Raw genomic sequence first — 15,594 nt, forward strand, 5'->3', positions numbered from 1 at the left:
GTAAAATAAGAAAACTTAATCCAGTTTTAGTCAAGTTACAATTCTGATACTTGTCAAAGTAAACAGTAGTCTGACCATCCTACTGTATCATGCAGGCAACTGTCAACTAGTTCTTAGTGAAACTGAGACAGGTTGCTAGGTGTTTATCTTAATATCTTCAGATTCATATACTGTAAAAAGAAATATTCAAGCTATGCTGTTTAAATCATGAGAGCACACTTTTTTTTTTAACAACCTGAAGTACACCTTACTTCAGCAGTGTACAGCTGGAGGTGTGGCAGGGAGTGGTCTGAATGCCTGCAGCAGTATTGGTTAATTCCATTAAAATCAGTTTGCCATTTGCCTTTGTAAGCAGTTATCTTCTCACCGTTATAGCAGTAGTTATGAACTGCTGGCTTACTTTGCCATTACACTCCTTCATATTGACAACTTCAAATTTTTCAAAGGCTATGTATTTCTAGCTGAGAGTAAGTATATTCTTTATGAAGGAGTTCTATAGTATGTTTAGTTCCCTAGGTACATAAAAAGGTTCTGTTATTAGGAAAAAAGAAAGTGCAAGTTACAGCAATGGTTTACTCAAAAATTCTTAGAAAGTACACACTTTCATTAATGTTCAGTAGACCTCTGATCTCGATACTAAATCAAACTATAAATTTTATTCTAAAGTGACAGAAAGACATCCTGTACATAGAGTAGTAACCTTAGTTTCTCCTCCCCCCCATTATTAGTTACAGCTCTTTTTCTAAAAAAAAAAAAAAAAAAAAAGAAAAAAAAAAGAAAAAAAAAAAAAGACAATCACTGGTTTACTAGTGCCAAATGAAGAACCTTGAAAGGATTTAACTGAATTTAACAGAGTTTGCATTTCACAAAGTTTTTGAAGTAAGACAACTCTTTTTTTTTTTTTTTTCTTCTTTTGAGAAGCCTGGTCTGTAAGAAGCTCATGCAGTCAAGCACTGAGAGCCTGTTTTCAGTACTGTAGCTTCCTCTTTCTGCAAACAGGTTCCATATAAAGGGCTGAAGCTTAGACTCAGTTTAGCGTTCACACGACAGATCCCAGTATGTCTTGACGCAGCCTGGTAAAGTGAAGAAAGCGGTGTATGAATATGCACCATTGTTACCAAAACAACTAGAAATAAGGTCTGACTAAGCAATTCTTATCAAACTGTTGCCTCCCTGTACTGAGTAGGAGGCCTTTTTGTAAGCTAAATTGCCTCCCTACATTAGTGACCCTGTAAGTGGTAAGTTTAAGTACCAATGAGTTAAGGTGCAAGTCTTATGTGCAAATGCAGTACTGTTTTCCCTCAAGTCAGGAGGGGAACATGAGCTGCCATTGCACTACTATAATTTTGGAGGCTATAACCAGTAAGATACAGCATAAAGTATAACTGTCTTACCTTCTCAGTCCTCCAACCATCTGTTGTCATCTTTTTCAAATTCATACTACTTAATATTCATCACTTACAGACAAAATTGCTTATCTATACATTCACAGTAAAAAGTTTTAGTAGTTTATATATAAAGTAATGTTAGTGAATTATATATATATATATAATCTTAAAGCTATGGAGAATAACGTGACATCAGTTTTATATAAACAATTTTCTGTACTTGTAAAAGTGAATTTTGCAAAGCACCAAATTGCCAAACATATTTCTGAAATTTAAAAGAAAAACTAAGAAGAGCAGGTACATTCATTCACACCTTCAGTGCTGAATGCCCAAGCAGGCAAGTAAAACAAACAGCACATTCATCATGCTCTGAAAGCCACTGGACTATTCCACCAAAGGCTCTGAACTATTGTAGATACACAAAATATTTTTCCAAAACATACCATCCTTGAAACTGGAGTTTCTGTTCCAGCAAGAAGCAGCTCTTTGCTCCTGCAACTGGTTGTGTGAAATGTACCGAACACAGGCTTTCAGCCAGCAGGTAACAAAACCATGTCAGCGGGAAGAGACATAAAAAACAGCATCCTATTATGAACAAGCTACATTTAAGATCACATTTGTGTACCACTTTTTCTGATTTACACAAATTTTTCTATTAGTTTTGCATATCTTTATGTGACAAGGAATGTATGTTTCTTTCTCATCCTGTTAAAAATCAAAATTTCTTTGGAAATCAGAGGGACAGGGGCAGCAGAGCAAACCTGTCATCTTCAGAGTCTGGCAAAGCAATTATATAGACACCCACACAACAGTGCTGGTTTATAATAGTATCCTAAGGAACTGGGAGTTACCATCTCATGTACAGTGGGTGTCTGTGTAGCATCAGTTTCTAATGCTGCATTGCCTTCACCCTCTCTGCCCATTTTATATATATTTTAGAGAGAGAGACACTTTTTTTAATCTGACAATACCGCTGTTCATAAACATACCTGTGCACTTGCTTACGTGGAGCAGCTCGCATTCATCTTGGTGCAGCCCTGCAGCGTAACGGGGCACCCCCACCTAGCACCTGGTCGGGTGGAGGTGTAGCTGGGCGTCTCGGCGCTGCCGGCGGGACGGGCCGTGTCGCTGCAGCTGCTGCCGCTGTTTCTCAAGTGTGTTGGTTAAGGCAGGGAAAAAATTAGGAAAGTTAAATAGCAAACAGGACAAGCACACGGCTAAAAGGTGCCTGGGAGCAAGCGCAGGCAAGCGCCTATCCTGAACGAAAGCTTGGGGTCTGATCGGCCCTGCTGCGCCGCTTTGACGGCCCCGCTCGGCCCGTCGGGGAGCAGCCGCGGGCGGCCCGGGGCGCGGGCACGCAGCGCGGCCCCGCCCGCCGCCGTCCCCCGCCGCCGCGGGGCCCTGCCCGCGCGCACGCACCGGGCGGCAGCACTGGGCCGAGCCCCGGCCCCGCCGCTGCCCCCCCGCGGCTCCCGCCCGCCGCCGCCGCGGGCGGCCTCTACCTGCCCGGCGGGGCCCGCCGCCATCTTGTCTCGCCTCGGCGGCAGGCGGCCGGGCCGAGGGAGGAGCGCCGCGGCCGGCGCTCGGCACCTCCGTCTCAGTCTTCACCTCTTCCTCCTCCTCCTCTTCCCCCGCGCTGCGGCCGCTGCTGTGTGCGCTGCGGCAGGGCAGCGGGGCCGGGCCCTGCCCTCTAGGCGGTACAAACGGCCGGGCTGCGGGAGCCGGCGTGGCTGTGCTGCCGAGCCGGGAGCCGCTGCGAGCGGGGGCAGCCGCGGGCTGGCCGAGGCGCCGGGCCCGGCCTGGGCACAGCCAGCAGCCCTGGCGGCAGCCCCGCGCCGGGCTCCCACTCTCCGCCGGGGTAGGAGCCTCGCGTGGGGACGGGCTTGGTGCTGCTCCTGCGGCCAGGCCTCGTTTGTCACTTCTGTTAACCTCAGTTGTTCTGTTTGCGTGGTGCGACTGGCCCTGCGTGCGTCCGGGGCAGCTTTTGCAGTGTTTGTGAGCCCTCGCACCGGCCCAGCCGTGCCCCTGGGCGCAGGACTCTGAAGGAGATCCTGGTGGGAGCAGCGAGAGGTGGCCGGGGACCGGGAGAGGAGGGGGAGGCTGGCGGAGGGAGCAGGAGCGACCCAGGGCTCGCTGTTGCCTCGGAGGCACCATGGTGTACAGGCTGGCTGCTCGCTCGCCAGGGCGGGGGGGGTGCACGCAGTACCACACACTCATCACTGGGCCTGCGCACCGGTTGGGATTTTATCCTGAGTTCATAGTATGTGATGTTCTCCTGCTTGGCAGCTCCAAAGGAGCAGGATGAGCAGGGAGCCCTTCACAGAATGGGGAGAGCGTGATCAAAGGCCAAACAGCCACAAGATGAAACAGAACCCATAGATACTATTTAAAAAATACATCTAAATGACTTTTCGAACAGTTGGGACTAGAAATACAAGAAAAATGGCAGAGAGGAGCCAGCACAACTGGCTGAAGGAGCTGATGTAGAAGTAGCCTCAGCCTGACCAGCGGTATGTCAGTCCCACCAGATCATCTTGTCAAGAACTGACTCTTACCATGCTGTTCCTTGCCCTGCTGTTGTAAATGTCTCAGCCTCTCTCTGCTCACCCTCCATGTTTCCTTTATCTTTTATATTCAGGCTGTAAGACAAGGGCAGGAATAGCCTCTAAAGTACCCAACGCTGCTGACTTAGGCTTACTGTGAATCAGAATTATAGTAGCAGTTCCTTAACTTCATTGGCAAACCACTAATCTTTCTATTTCATTCTTTATCTGCACAATGGAAATAATAGTACCTCTTTACCACAGAAGGTGTTCCGAGAGGAATTTGTGAAGAACTGTCTGACAGTTGGATACTACAGGGATGGAGGCCATAGATGTATCGGTAGAGGCTTGAACTAAAGATGGTAAGAAAACCAACAAAGAGTCAAAATCAACAAAGTGAGAATGGCCAGTGCAAGACTAAGAGAAAGAAGTAATGTTACTCAGCCTGTGCTTTGCTAGAGGAACTCATTGCTACCAGTTGTCCTTGAGGTCTAGATTCATGACTCAGGAGAGGTTAGGATATCTGGAGAATAGCAAGCATGTGAAGAGTTTGGATGGTAAGTGTTAAATGAGAGTTTTGCAAAGTATATGAGTTACTCTTTAGTGTAAATGCCAACCTTTTGATTGGAAAGGCTAGAATGAAACTCACAGAAACAGCTTTCATCATATCCCCTCAAACCTTCCCTGAAGCAGTTGTGCTACCACAGAGGCAGATGTTGTCAGGCAACATCTCTTCCACCATGGCAGGTCCAATGTTCCTCTGTACAGCATAACAAAGAAACAGTAGGTTTGAAAAAAAAGGAATACAGTTCACAATGCAGAAGTAAGTGGCACAGCACTGGGCCATTTTGACATTTTGAAACATTGTCACATGCTTTATAATGAGCAATTCTCCCTTGCCTGACAGCAGCACCAGGAGTATAAACTGGCGTTACAGAACTTTTGCGCAGTCGAGCATAAATAGGGCACCCTGTTCCTTGAATAATAGTTTGTAGGTGTGACATTAGGTACGCTGATCCTCCACAAAGGCAGTGACAGGGAAATACTGCTGTGGTGTTTCTGAGGTATGTTTTATGTTTTTGGGGGGGAAGTGGGGGTGGGTGGGGGGTATTGAGAGATCTTCTGATCCTTGTGAATGAGTTGTTTTGGCATGACTGTTGTGAGAAAACAAGTTTTGGCTGAGTGAGTTACTCGATCATGAATGGTTGTAAGAGCATTCTGCTGAGGTCTGTATGATATGGAAATGATGATGGGGAAGCAACATAGATGGGATTCTTGTGTTGAAGTTGAGTGCAAGACAGTTGGGTGAATGAGGCCCCTGTCTGTCTTTTTAGGGCTTATTTAAGAACTTCATGAGAAGGAAAATGTAGTTGGGATGTTTTTGAAAAACATGAGTTTTCAGAGACAGTTGTTCCATTTTTCATTTTATTATATAAATGCTTCTGCTTCGTTTTAGGCTTCTGTCTTTATAGCAGAGACTTGACTTTGTAATGCTATGCATCAGGAGGAAAATCGCAAGTTCTTTAAAAGAACTTCAGCCAGCACACGTCCTTAGTGTCAAATAATGGAGGTATTTAAAGGATAGCTTTTCTGGTGAATTTGAACTGTTTGGGGTTTATTATGGATCAAGATATTCCATCTGTGTTTTGACTTGACTGAGAAATATATGTTAAAGATGAATGTGACATTCAGCTTTATCTGCTTAACCACATACTCTGTACATGGGGCACCTCGCAGAGATACTGCCACTAGACTGAAATCTGAAATCCACACCTTACTTGTTCAGACGCTGGTTTACTTTGAGTTTTGCCACAGCAGGAATTGAGTGAAAACTGTATGTAGTTTTGGGCCTGTGATCTTTTGGGTAGCCATTGCTTGTTCTTACTGCAAAACCAAGGTTAGCCGTTTTCTTCTAAGACTGTATACTTGGAGATGTTCAGGGGAAAGTGGAACAGTTGCAAACATATTTAAACAATTGTCTAGGAAATGTGATGCAAGTCTCTCCTGTTTCTCAGATGTCCTATGACCTGTATTCAGGAAAATGCTTACTTTCCCCTAGACACTGCTAACACCTGGCTGTGGTAATATTTGAATTCCCAGTATTCACCATTAAAACTAATGAACTGTTGAAGCCTAGATAAATCATTTTAGCCATTACAAATAAAGATTAAGAAGGCTTAACTGAGTGTAAGGCTGATTTTAAAAATGCTGCAGTGGATGCATTGTCAGGAGACCTTTAAGTTTAAGATTTCAGTACAGTTGAAGAGGCCTCCTGTCACACCTGGCAGTATTATTAATAGCTGCCACAATTGATTTAGATAAAGAATGCGTTTTCTTGGGGGATTTCAACTAATGAGTCATGTCATTTTGTTCACCTTAGTTTTTGTTGTTGTTTTGCTTTGAAAGGAAGAAGCTTTTATTGTGCAGACATGGGAAATATAGGCAGTGCTCAGAAAAGCAGCCCACAAATTCCAAATATAAGGACTGGAGTCTCCTCTGGGGTTGTCAACACATGCCAAATCACATCAACTAATGATCTGGACCCAGATACCTCTAGGGCAGTGTTAGTAAATAAATAATAGAGTGGATGTTGGTGCACATATCTGTACACATATGCACATGCCCTGACTCTTCAGACCAGAGGAAAAATTAAAATATTTATGCCTGGCATCAGAAGAACAACACAACCCCAAACTAAGAAATGTATCCCTCTTTCCCAGCACCATCCTCCTGCCAAATTGTGTATGTGGCACCACAGCAGTTAGCTAAGGAAAATCATTCTATTGTCATTCATTTAGGAGCCATGATATGTTTGTTCACCTAAATGAAGCGTTTACCCCCTGCTTGTGTTCAGCATTTTGGATGACAGCTGAACTAATAGTTGGCGTAATCATAGTGCCAGCCAAATTGCAGCAGTGTTACAGGTGTCAGGATGCTTGCTTATTTTCAAAACGCTGCACATTTCAGATTGAGCATTTCTCATTTGAATGATTGTATGTTTCATATTCTTTTAAATATAGTTAAAAATAGTCCAGAGCCTGAAAACTGGTATCTCTGACAGCTGTGCTGGCATGATTTTTGACTGGCTTCAAGTTAGAGGGACTCAATCAATTAACCATTAGCAATGATTTTAGAAAGCATGTTTTGGAATCTGCAAGGAGCATTTAGAGTAAAAATCATTTTCTGCAGAGTGAAGACGGCGATCTTCACTTTAGGCTTTCACACTGGTATTTTTCACCAGCTACTTGCTGCTTTCAGTCTCCATTGATTATATAAGAATTGGTTATCATTTCATTGATGCTTGCATCAATTTTTTATGATTGCAGCTCTACTGTGTTCAATTCAGTTATTTGGAATTAACAGAAATAGAGCCCCAACCCTAGATCCTCAAAATGGGAGGTAGTTATCAAAATACATCTGAGCACCCTGATATTTATATCACACACAAAATCAATATGAAAAGTATATTGTTAACATGGCACTCAGGCTATCAAATATTGAAGAAATGCAAGAACTACAGTTGCCTGTCTGTTTTCAGAATTTCCAGCTGCTAGATGCTTTACTGCATGTTGCTAACAGTGTTGTTTCAGATGCAATTTTCTTGCCTTATGATTCAACGTATAATTATATTCTCGTGCCCTCTTTATTTCCACATGCTCTCTACTGTCTTTAGTTCACAGGAAGGAATGTACTTAGCTAGCAAGCAACTGAATCGGAGTTTTTCTCTTCACCTTCCCTTTTCTTTACCCCACTCACAACTCTTCTTCACACCTTCTAGTCTGCACCAAAAATCTCACAATTGGACTTTTCCCTTTTTTCACCATTGAGATTCCCTTGTTGTCTGCATTGTACCATCTGTTCTACACCAGTACAGTGACAAAGAGTACATGAAATATCTCTGAAGAAGTTGCAGTAAATGATGCTGAGAGTTGAATAAATTTAAATTTATAGTTTTAAATCTAAGCACCTGAGTCCAACTACTGTTCCCAAGTCCTGTTGCTTATTTGTGTATTTGAAGTCAGTCATTGCTCTTTAGTGTTTTATGTCCAAAGTCTAACTTTGAAGGCTCTGATCAGTATATGGCCAGTATCTTACTGTGCTGCTGTCTTCCAAAAGAGGTGAAAAGCCAATATCCTAACCACTCCAGGCTGTTAAAGTTTCCGTAAGAGTTTTTGTACCCATACAAGTATTTTGACCAAATTCTACTGTGCACTGCCATTGACAGTATTACCAGGGGTGCAGTACATTACGACCACTGTTCATCACCTTCTTATCTGTACACGGCCATATCACGGGGGACTGCAGTCAAAGCAATGGCACAGAGGGACTGCACAGCATCTGCAAGGCACAGAAGAGATTTCTGCGCTCACTTGGCATGGGCTGTTACAGGGAGCTGATGGAGAAGCAGAGTGAAGGGATGCAGGGAGTCTGTTCTCACTAGTCTGGTGACCTCAGTACCCTTCAGAATTGCAGTGGCAGCTGGAAGGGCAGGTGCTTGTCTAGCTGATGATCAGGGGAACAAGATACCTGGGTTGCCCCAGCTTGGAAGAGTGGATTACATGTCTCCTCTGCTGTCTTTCTTCTGCAAAGCCAAAGCCTTTGGTCTGCATGTGGGAAGAATATTAGAAATTCTGCAAAGACCAGTTTTACCAAATGGATGGCAGCGCTTTTCCTGCTCATTTACAGCTTCATCTAAACAGCTTTATCTTTCATTGGCCTTTTGAAACCCCATTATCTGTGCATCCCCGCTGTTCACCCTGTACTGAGCCAGAAGTTAGAAACGGTCTGGAGGACCATAGCAAGAATGACCAGAGGACTGGAAACATGGCTGGGAGGTCAAGTTTGTTCTTAAACAAAAGAAGAGTGAGGAAGCATGAGCACAGGCTTTGGAGGTATGGTGTTGAAGAGGATGACAATCAATTATTTGCCATATATATGAGGAAAAGCCTGACATGCAACAAAAGATGACGTAATTTGAAAAACTTTCCCATTCCATGGGCCAGTGTGATGGAATCTCCAGGCAGAGTGGACGTTTCTGACAGTGGGTTGAACAGCTGACCCCAGGGGATCCTCTTGTACCAGATCCTGCCTCTGAGAAGGAGGCTAGGTTAGAGCTCCTGAAACCTCCTTCAAGCCCTGTCCTCCCTGCTATTTCATGCTGCGGGCAACTTGCACAGGAGCAAACTAGCAATGTTGTTGGATTACTCAGGGGTTATCTTAGAGATCAGGTAGGGGTTAGGCTAGTTCATCCCTTGAATGCTCTCTACCCTTAATTGTAAATTTAAAAATGCTCATGGATTTTTTTTTTTGCTCTGCCCTTCATCCTGTTTTTGGTGCCTCTCTCAGACTCCATCATTACTGACATTTGCAAAAGCTACAGAAACTTATTTATTTTTCTGAAGACTTTTTCATAACTAAATGAATTCATACAATTTTACTGACTCTCATACTGTGCAACTTTTGCATCTTGATGGAGTCAGACTGCCTGTTTTGCATTTCATTTCAGTGCATTCTATGAAACTAACTAGAACTTACTAGGAAATTGATTTTTTTCTAAATGACTTTTCTAATTTGTCTCCCTTGATCATGTTTTCCTGTTCTTCTCTGATTTCACATCTCTCCATGTTCTTGGTCTCAGTTTTTCCTGCTGAGTAGTGCTGACTGCTGTGCAGCATATATTTTTCCTGCAGAAACAGCTAGAATAGTAAAGATTTCTCTTCAATCTTTTCTCCGCATTAAAAAAAAATAATCTTTGTATTAATCAAGGAAGAACGTGTCCCCAGCAGCTTCTCTTCAATCCGAGTCTGACATGGAGGTTGAAAGCTTGCAGTACTGATTTAAGTGCTGCATCTGTTACTGAGAAAGAAAAGCCTATGGAGTGGACATCCCTGCATGAAATGTTAACCCTTTTGTAAAGACTGGTTTACACATCTAAAACCCTGAAAGTATTCTTAGCTGATATAATTCAGCATAGCCCCAGCTAGTCAGTTTTACACCAGCTAGTCAGTTTTACAACAACCATTCTCTTTTACATTGGCATTTTTATTTCTGACTATGCTGAACTATAATACATAGATCTGTGATGCGAACATCTGTATTGGCACTTGGGGTTGTAGCCAAGCAACCCCCAGCAGATCAAAAGCTCTGGAGCAAGATTTTCTTTAAAACAGGCCTCTTTCTCCAGCCTCACCTTTTAACATTACTGAGTTTTGGTGATCAGTCTGCTAATGTTGCTCAGGGAGAACAAATTGAACAAATTCACCTCCTGTTATTAGCTGCCAGGTTTCCTGTTGCAGAGGTCCTCCAAGAGCCTAATGCCCCTTCAGACAGTTTACAGAAATTTGGAAAGAGGAAGTGAATTACAAGATGTAGTTTTGAACCTATGGTAGCTTGAATTCCTTTGTATGTGCAGGACCTGGGAACGGGTCTTGTCTGAGCATGTTTGAAGCGGGTTAGTTAGAGCACTGTAAGCCTGTATGCAGACCTTATTTTGGTCTGAATGGCTTATTTCAACATAAGCTTGTGCCTATCTGACTTAAACATAATAAAAAAAAGCTGACTTTAAACTAAAGGGAGACTGATTTTCACAGGCTTTTTCACTAAATCAGGTAAATCAGGTTTAAAATCACACTTTGAAAAAAGAGCCTACAACTCTGCATGCAGGCAAGCCTTTAAGCTTGATTTTGTGTGATGTAGAGACCAGAGAGTACAAAGGGCACTGTTGTTCCCTTCCAGGCTCTGATCCATGTGTGTCTTTCCGCTTGTTATTTTCTGCTGGACCCATGAGGTCATCTCAGTTTGACTGTTCATTTGTGACTGCAATAATAATTTTTTAGAAAATGTCACATGTGGTGAGAATACCTGTCCCAATACTGTTAACAGCACGGTGAAAGACAGGCAGATCTTTACTTGGACAGGGTTGGAAGCAGGCTCTGGAGGTGTTGTTTTCCTTATCTGGGACTAAGTCCAGTCTTAAGCCTGTTTGCCTATGTGACATGTCATCAACTCTCCAAAATACTCAGAGGAAAGATTTGCACTGAGAGCTGCACACTGCTCAGTGCCCCGTCTACTTCCCCTCCCCCAGCTCATTAACATGCATGTCTTTCCCTATTAGTGTTTGTCATTATGTGAACAGCTGGTAACTGTTCTGTTTTCTCTGTCTTCAAAAAGAGGGCTTCACAGTCATGAGGAAAATTAGTATTAGGTAAAAGCAATTTTTAATACTGACTCCAGGTCCATAAATTTTTTCATTACTGTTATTGTCATCATCATGGCAAGGGTGGGCAGGTAGGCTGTGGGCCTGATTCTCATGTTACTCGAAAGAGTATAAGGGGAGGAAAACTCTTCTGAAGGTAGCAGGGTTACACCAATACAAACCCAGGGAAGTGTGAGTCAGAATCTGCCTCTCATTACATTTTTACATGGCTGCCTTTAAAATACAAGCAGTTTCTCTTCCAAATCCATTTTAACAGTAATTAACTGTAATGAAGATTTTTTTTTCTGCTTGCATTTCTCAAATACCTGCTCCACCAAAGATTTTAAATGACCGCTTTAGCTGTATAGCTTATGATCAAGGTAGAAATTATTTCTCTAACTTACCGTTCAACAAGAAGAAGATGAATAAGCAAGAGATAATTGGAAACTAGGCTGACATGTTTGCTAGGGTCCTCACTTAGATTTTTTCCTCAGTAAATGAATGGTAAGATGGAATAGGCATTTTTAATGGGTCATGGCACTATTCAGGACTCTGTGCAGTAGCCAGGTGACCAGACTTTGTGGACTGTCTGAAACATCTCAGATCTAAAGATCTCCATCTTGCAGGTTGAAGACAGTTCTGGAGTGATATTCTACCCTGGATTTTGAAACAACACATAGGACAGTAATTGTCCTCCGTGCCTTTCGTCCAGGACATAGGATCTTCTCCTTTTTTGCTTCTCAGGGCATAACCCTGAGCGCTTATTTATTTTCCATAGGAATAAGCAGCAATATACTCATCTGATATCTTGCCCTGGTGTGGGAAACTCAGCTACCTGCTGTGTGGTAGAGGAGGTCTGTACTTTCCACTCTCCCCATGGAAAAAAAAGGGAGTGGCAAGAGTCCTGGTCCTAAGGACATAGCCTGACTGAAGGTAAGGAATGTCTTCAGTTATATGATTTAATAGAGATGTGCCTCCATTCACATGATCTTACACAGGACAGGAGCTCTTGGGGATATAGTCTGACACAAAGGGCTGCCTTTCACCTTTTGAAGTGACCATTTTTTGTTGCTGCTCTTCAAATCTGGTAACTTGGCAAGACAGGTACCAAAGATACATATCTCAATTGCAGGATGCCTTATCTATGGTTCTACCTTTCTTCAGGGAGCCTCAGCCCTGCTATAGGATTGATATGATGTTCCTATGTGTTAAGCATCCCCATAGTAAGAGATACATCCCTCTTCTTCTAAACTGTTCTGTTGAAACAGGTTAGCATTACCATGGAGGAGGTTGTCCACGGTCCCGGAGCTAAGAGAACAAAGGAACTGAAGTTTTGTCTAGTACCGCATGGGTTGCAAAGGAAGAGAAGTTGATTTCTTCCTTCCTCTTCCTTTTGCTCACATTTGCACATGGAGGACCTCAAGAGAGGCAGATAAGATTCATCTTTTTGAAAGACTGCTTTGTCTGAAGAGAATTACTCTTCCTTCTACTAACGTATAGTGCTTCGAAGAGGCACAGACATCCCTAAATGTCAGTGCCAGTCTTGTCCCACTGTGGGCTTCGTCCTTTCAGCTCTTCCTGCACAAGGAGACCCAGGGACCTTCCTGCCCAAAGCTGGCTTGTTCATCACTTCCTGGTAAAAGATGCCTTTGCTATGGCAAAGTTTCCATCATGTGTGGTGGATGTAGAAATGCCATTTTGCATAGGATATTTCCATAGGAAATTAGATTTCTTACTCCATCTGTGATGAATGATATTAAAAGGAGTAAAAATAATTCATAACTGTAGCTCCATGAACTTATTAGCCCACACTTCTTGTATGTCAAACCCCACTGATAGTAATTAGACACCGTAGGTCAAATACATTATGGGAAAGACCAAACATGGAGTATAACCAGCACAGATATAAAATGCGTTTAAAATTTTTCCTGAAAATTTTAAACTATAAAACTGTGATCTGTGATCACTGCATGATTAGACCAATCTCCATTTCTTTTCCAGGTTAAATACAAATGCAAAATAGCGAAGAGCCTCCTCTTCAAACTGGCCAACTTCATCAGCATGTATCTGCAGTTAAGTAACAATTGGCACCAAGAGGATTAGAAATCAATTGCATTGACTTCTGCTTGCTTTAAATCTTCCCTCTTTATTCTTATACTGTCTTGTTACTATTCATTTGACTCTAATCTGCCTTTCCCAAGGAACATTAGTTTAAAATAAATTGATAGAATACTTCTAAATGAATAGGAGTCCTTAACCAATAGGGTGACGTGAAGATTAAGGAAATGTTGGGAATACAATGCCAGAAGATAAATGACAAAATATTTTGTGGTGTGTTGAGTTACTTTGCTGTCTTTCAAATGGAAAATTCATGTACAGTGACTGTCCAAAGAAAATCAACAAGATACTACATCTTCCGCTTTTTTTTCCCCTGTGATACATTTTCATCTGTGGATCTGTTTGTGTTCAAACGTGTACCACTAGAGGGTGCTCAGATAGCAGTATTCCTGGGAATTTATAAATTGTTGTTTCTGGCTTGATTAAAAATTTTGGCTTTTATGCAGCTAGCTGCGGCCTTCATTCTCATCTTCCCAGTTACTCTGTTTTGTTTGTTTGCTTGCTTCTTTATTTTCCCTCTGTCTTTTTATTTGAAGTTTATGCAAGCTGAGAGACTCCTGCTGAATGAGTTACTACTTCATCATCTTGGTGCTAATTGAATGGCATTCGTCAGCACAGCATGAACAGTCTTACTGTGTCTCTCCTCACGTCACAGCCAAATATGACTTACCTCTCCACAAAAATGAAACTAGCATTAAATAGCAACTTTCAAGTGATGAGAACAGATGTGGCAGAATTCTGGAATCCAGGACTATTTCAGGGTAAGCACACCTGGGTATTTGGCTTACTTCTCCTCCATCCCCTCCAAAAACTAAGCATATTTGTATTCTCTGGCCTGAACCATCTTCCATTTCCTGTGCAGAGAGACATTGCAAGTCATAAAATGACTCAGTTTGTCACCCATACTAAAAAGTCTAAGCAAATACACAACACTGTGTTAAGGAACCTCCACCAAGTGAGAGTGTTTGTGATGACTCTAAAAAACCTTGCATGTACACTGTTCATACGCCCTCCGGGGGCAAGGAGAAGAAATTCTCCTCAGTCAGGGAAACTGGAGTAAAATAGTAAGCGATCAGCCTTGTAGCTGAACTAGTCTTCATCAATAATCAGTAATCTGTGTAATACCACATAGCTACACAGTGCCTGACAAAACCCAAACGGCATATTTTTCCAGTTCTGTTCCAGTCTACAAGATAGGTCAAGACATGGCAGAGAACAAGTATTGTGAGATTATAGCTGAAAAAAACTTTTAGGGGACTTCTGGAATAAATGGATTGGAAGGAAAGAGAGTATCTTATGGACAAGAACAAATGCAGGCAAGTGGATTCAGAGACAGGTGGGGAAAAAGGAGGTAAAACATCTGTAATAAAAGAGGGAAGGCAAAATGTCTAGCCACCTTGTAGATGCAGAACTGAGTGTTTCTGCTGTATACAACTCTGCAGGCATGTGGATTAAATTGCTTCAGGGTACATCGTACCTTTTACTTACATGGGCTAAGGATAAAATCTTTCAGGGACAAAGACAAGGAGTTTTCTTAAAGTTTCAGTGAAGTCACTTCCTTTAATACTGGCTTGTGTTTCAGATTCTTTTTCTCTATTGGGGAAAGATTGTCTCTATTATTGGGGAAAGGTTATCACATTTCCTCAGGGAGGTTTTGTTGACCCTCTGCTGAAGAAAATACAGCTGTATAATGCTGGTCGTGTTAGCTACTGGCTGATGTTAAACTACTTGTAGTAAGGGTGATAAGAAGGCAATCCGTCCGCCTTTGGTGTTTCCTATCAGTCTCGTTTCAGAGACTGTGAGTGAAGGAGCAGTGGTGGCTGTAGACACTGGTCTTCTTGCAATGGACAAGAGGAGCATATGAATACTGTTAGATGGATTTTAGATTGACCATCCTGCTATCTGTGGCCATGAAATAGGATGAGCATGCAAGGATGGTCACAGAGAGGAAGAGAGAGAGTTGCTTGGGCTAGTTTTGCTCCCTTTGTTGCATTTGTTGATTCTTTGTTTCCAACTGATCTTCATTTCCCTGTACTTAGAATCATACTTCTGACTGGGCTCAGACAACTGAGCAGTCCTGATTGACCTGTATCAGTGAATGGTCAGTGTCACTATTTACTCTTCCAGCAGTATGAGGGATTCAGATAGATGGATATCTTGATATGGGAAGCACAGTTTGATGGAACAGAGAGAAAGGAGAAGCCAAGAGACCTGGTTTAATGGGTCATCATTTAATTACAGGAGAATTAAAGAGCAAGAGTGAACAACGTAATCCACAGTTTTGGAGGTGAGAGAAGGATGACAAGAGAAGGCAATAGTTTGAAAGCCAGTTATTGCTGAGGAGAAGGTT

General features: G+C 42.5%; 1 long non-coding RNA gene and 1 other non-coding gene across 3 annotated transcripts; both read right to left on the minus strand.

Annotated features, from left to right (window-relative positions):
* Positions 1–553: 553 nt before the first annotated feature.
* Positions 554–3,410, minus strand: LOC135325023 (uncharacterized). Of its 2 annotated transcripts, none has more exons than XR_010386243.1 (4): positions 2,891–3,410; positions 2,378–2,531; positions 1,832–1,973; positions 554–1,073 (listed from the first exon to the last, which is right to left on the minus strand). It is a non-coding gene; the product is annotated as an uncharacterized LOC135325023 (long non-coding RNA). The 2 variants fall into 2 exon arrangements; XR_010386242.1 differs by having other exon boundaries at positions 1,832–1,915; positions 2,891–3,381.
* Positions 1,281–1,409, minus strand: LOC135325182 (small nucleolar RNA SNORA47). The gene has a single exon (XR_010386359.1). It is a non-coding gene; the product is annotated as a small nucleolar RNA SNORA47 (small nucleolar RNA).
* Positions 3,411–15,594: the final 12,184 nt, after the last annotated feature.

The sequence above is a fragment of the Dromaius novaehollandiae genome, chromosome Z (genome assembly GCF_036370855.1).
Source record: "Dromaius novaehollandiae isolate bDroNov1 chromosome Z, bDroNov1.hap1, whole genome shotgun sequence".
Lineage (NCBI taxonomy): Eukaryota > Metazoa > Chordata > Aves > Casuariiformes > Dromaiidae > Dromaius > Dromaius novaehollandiae.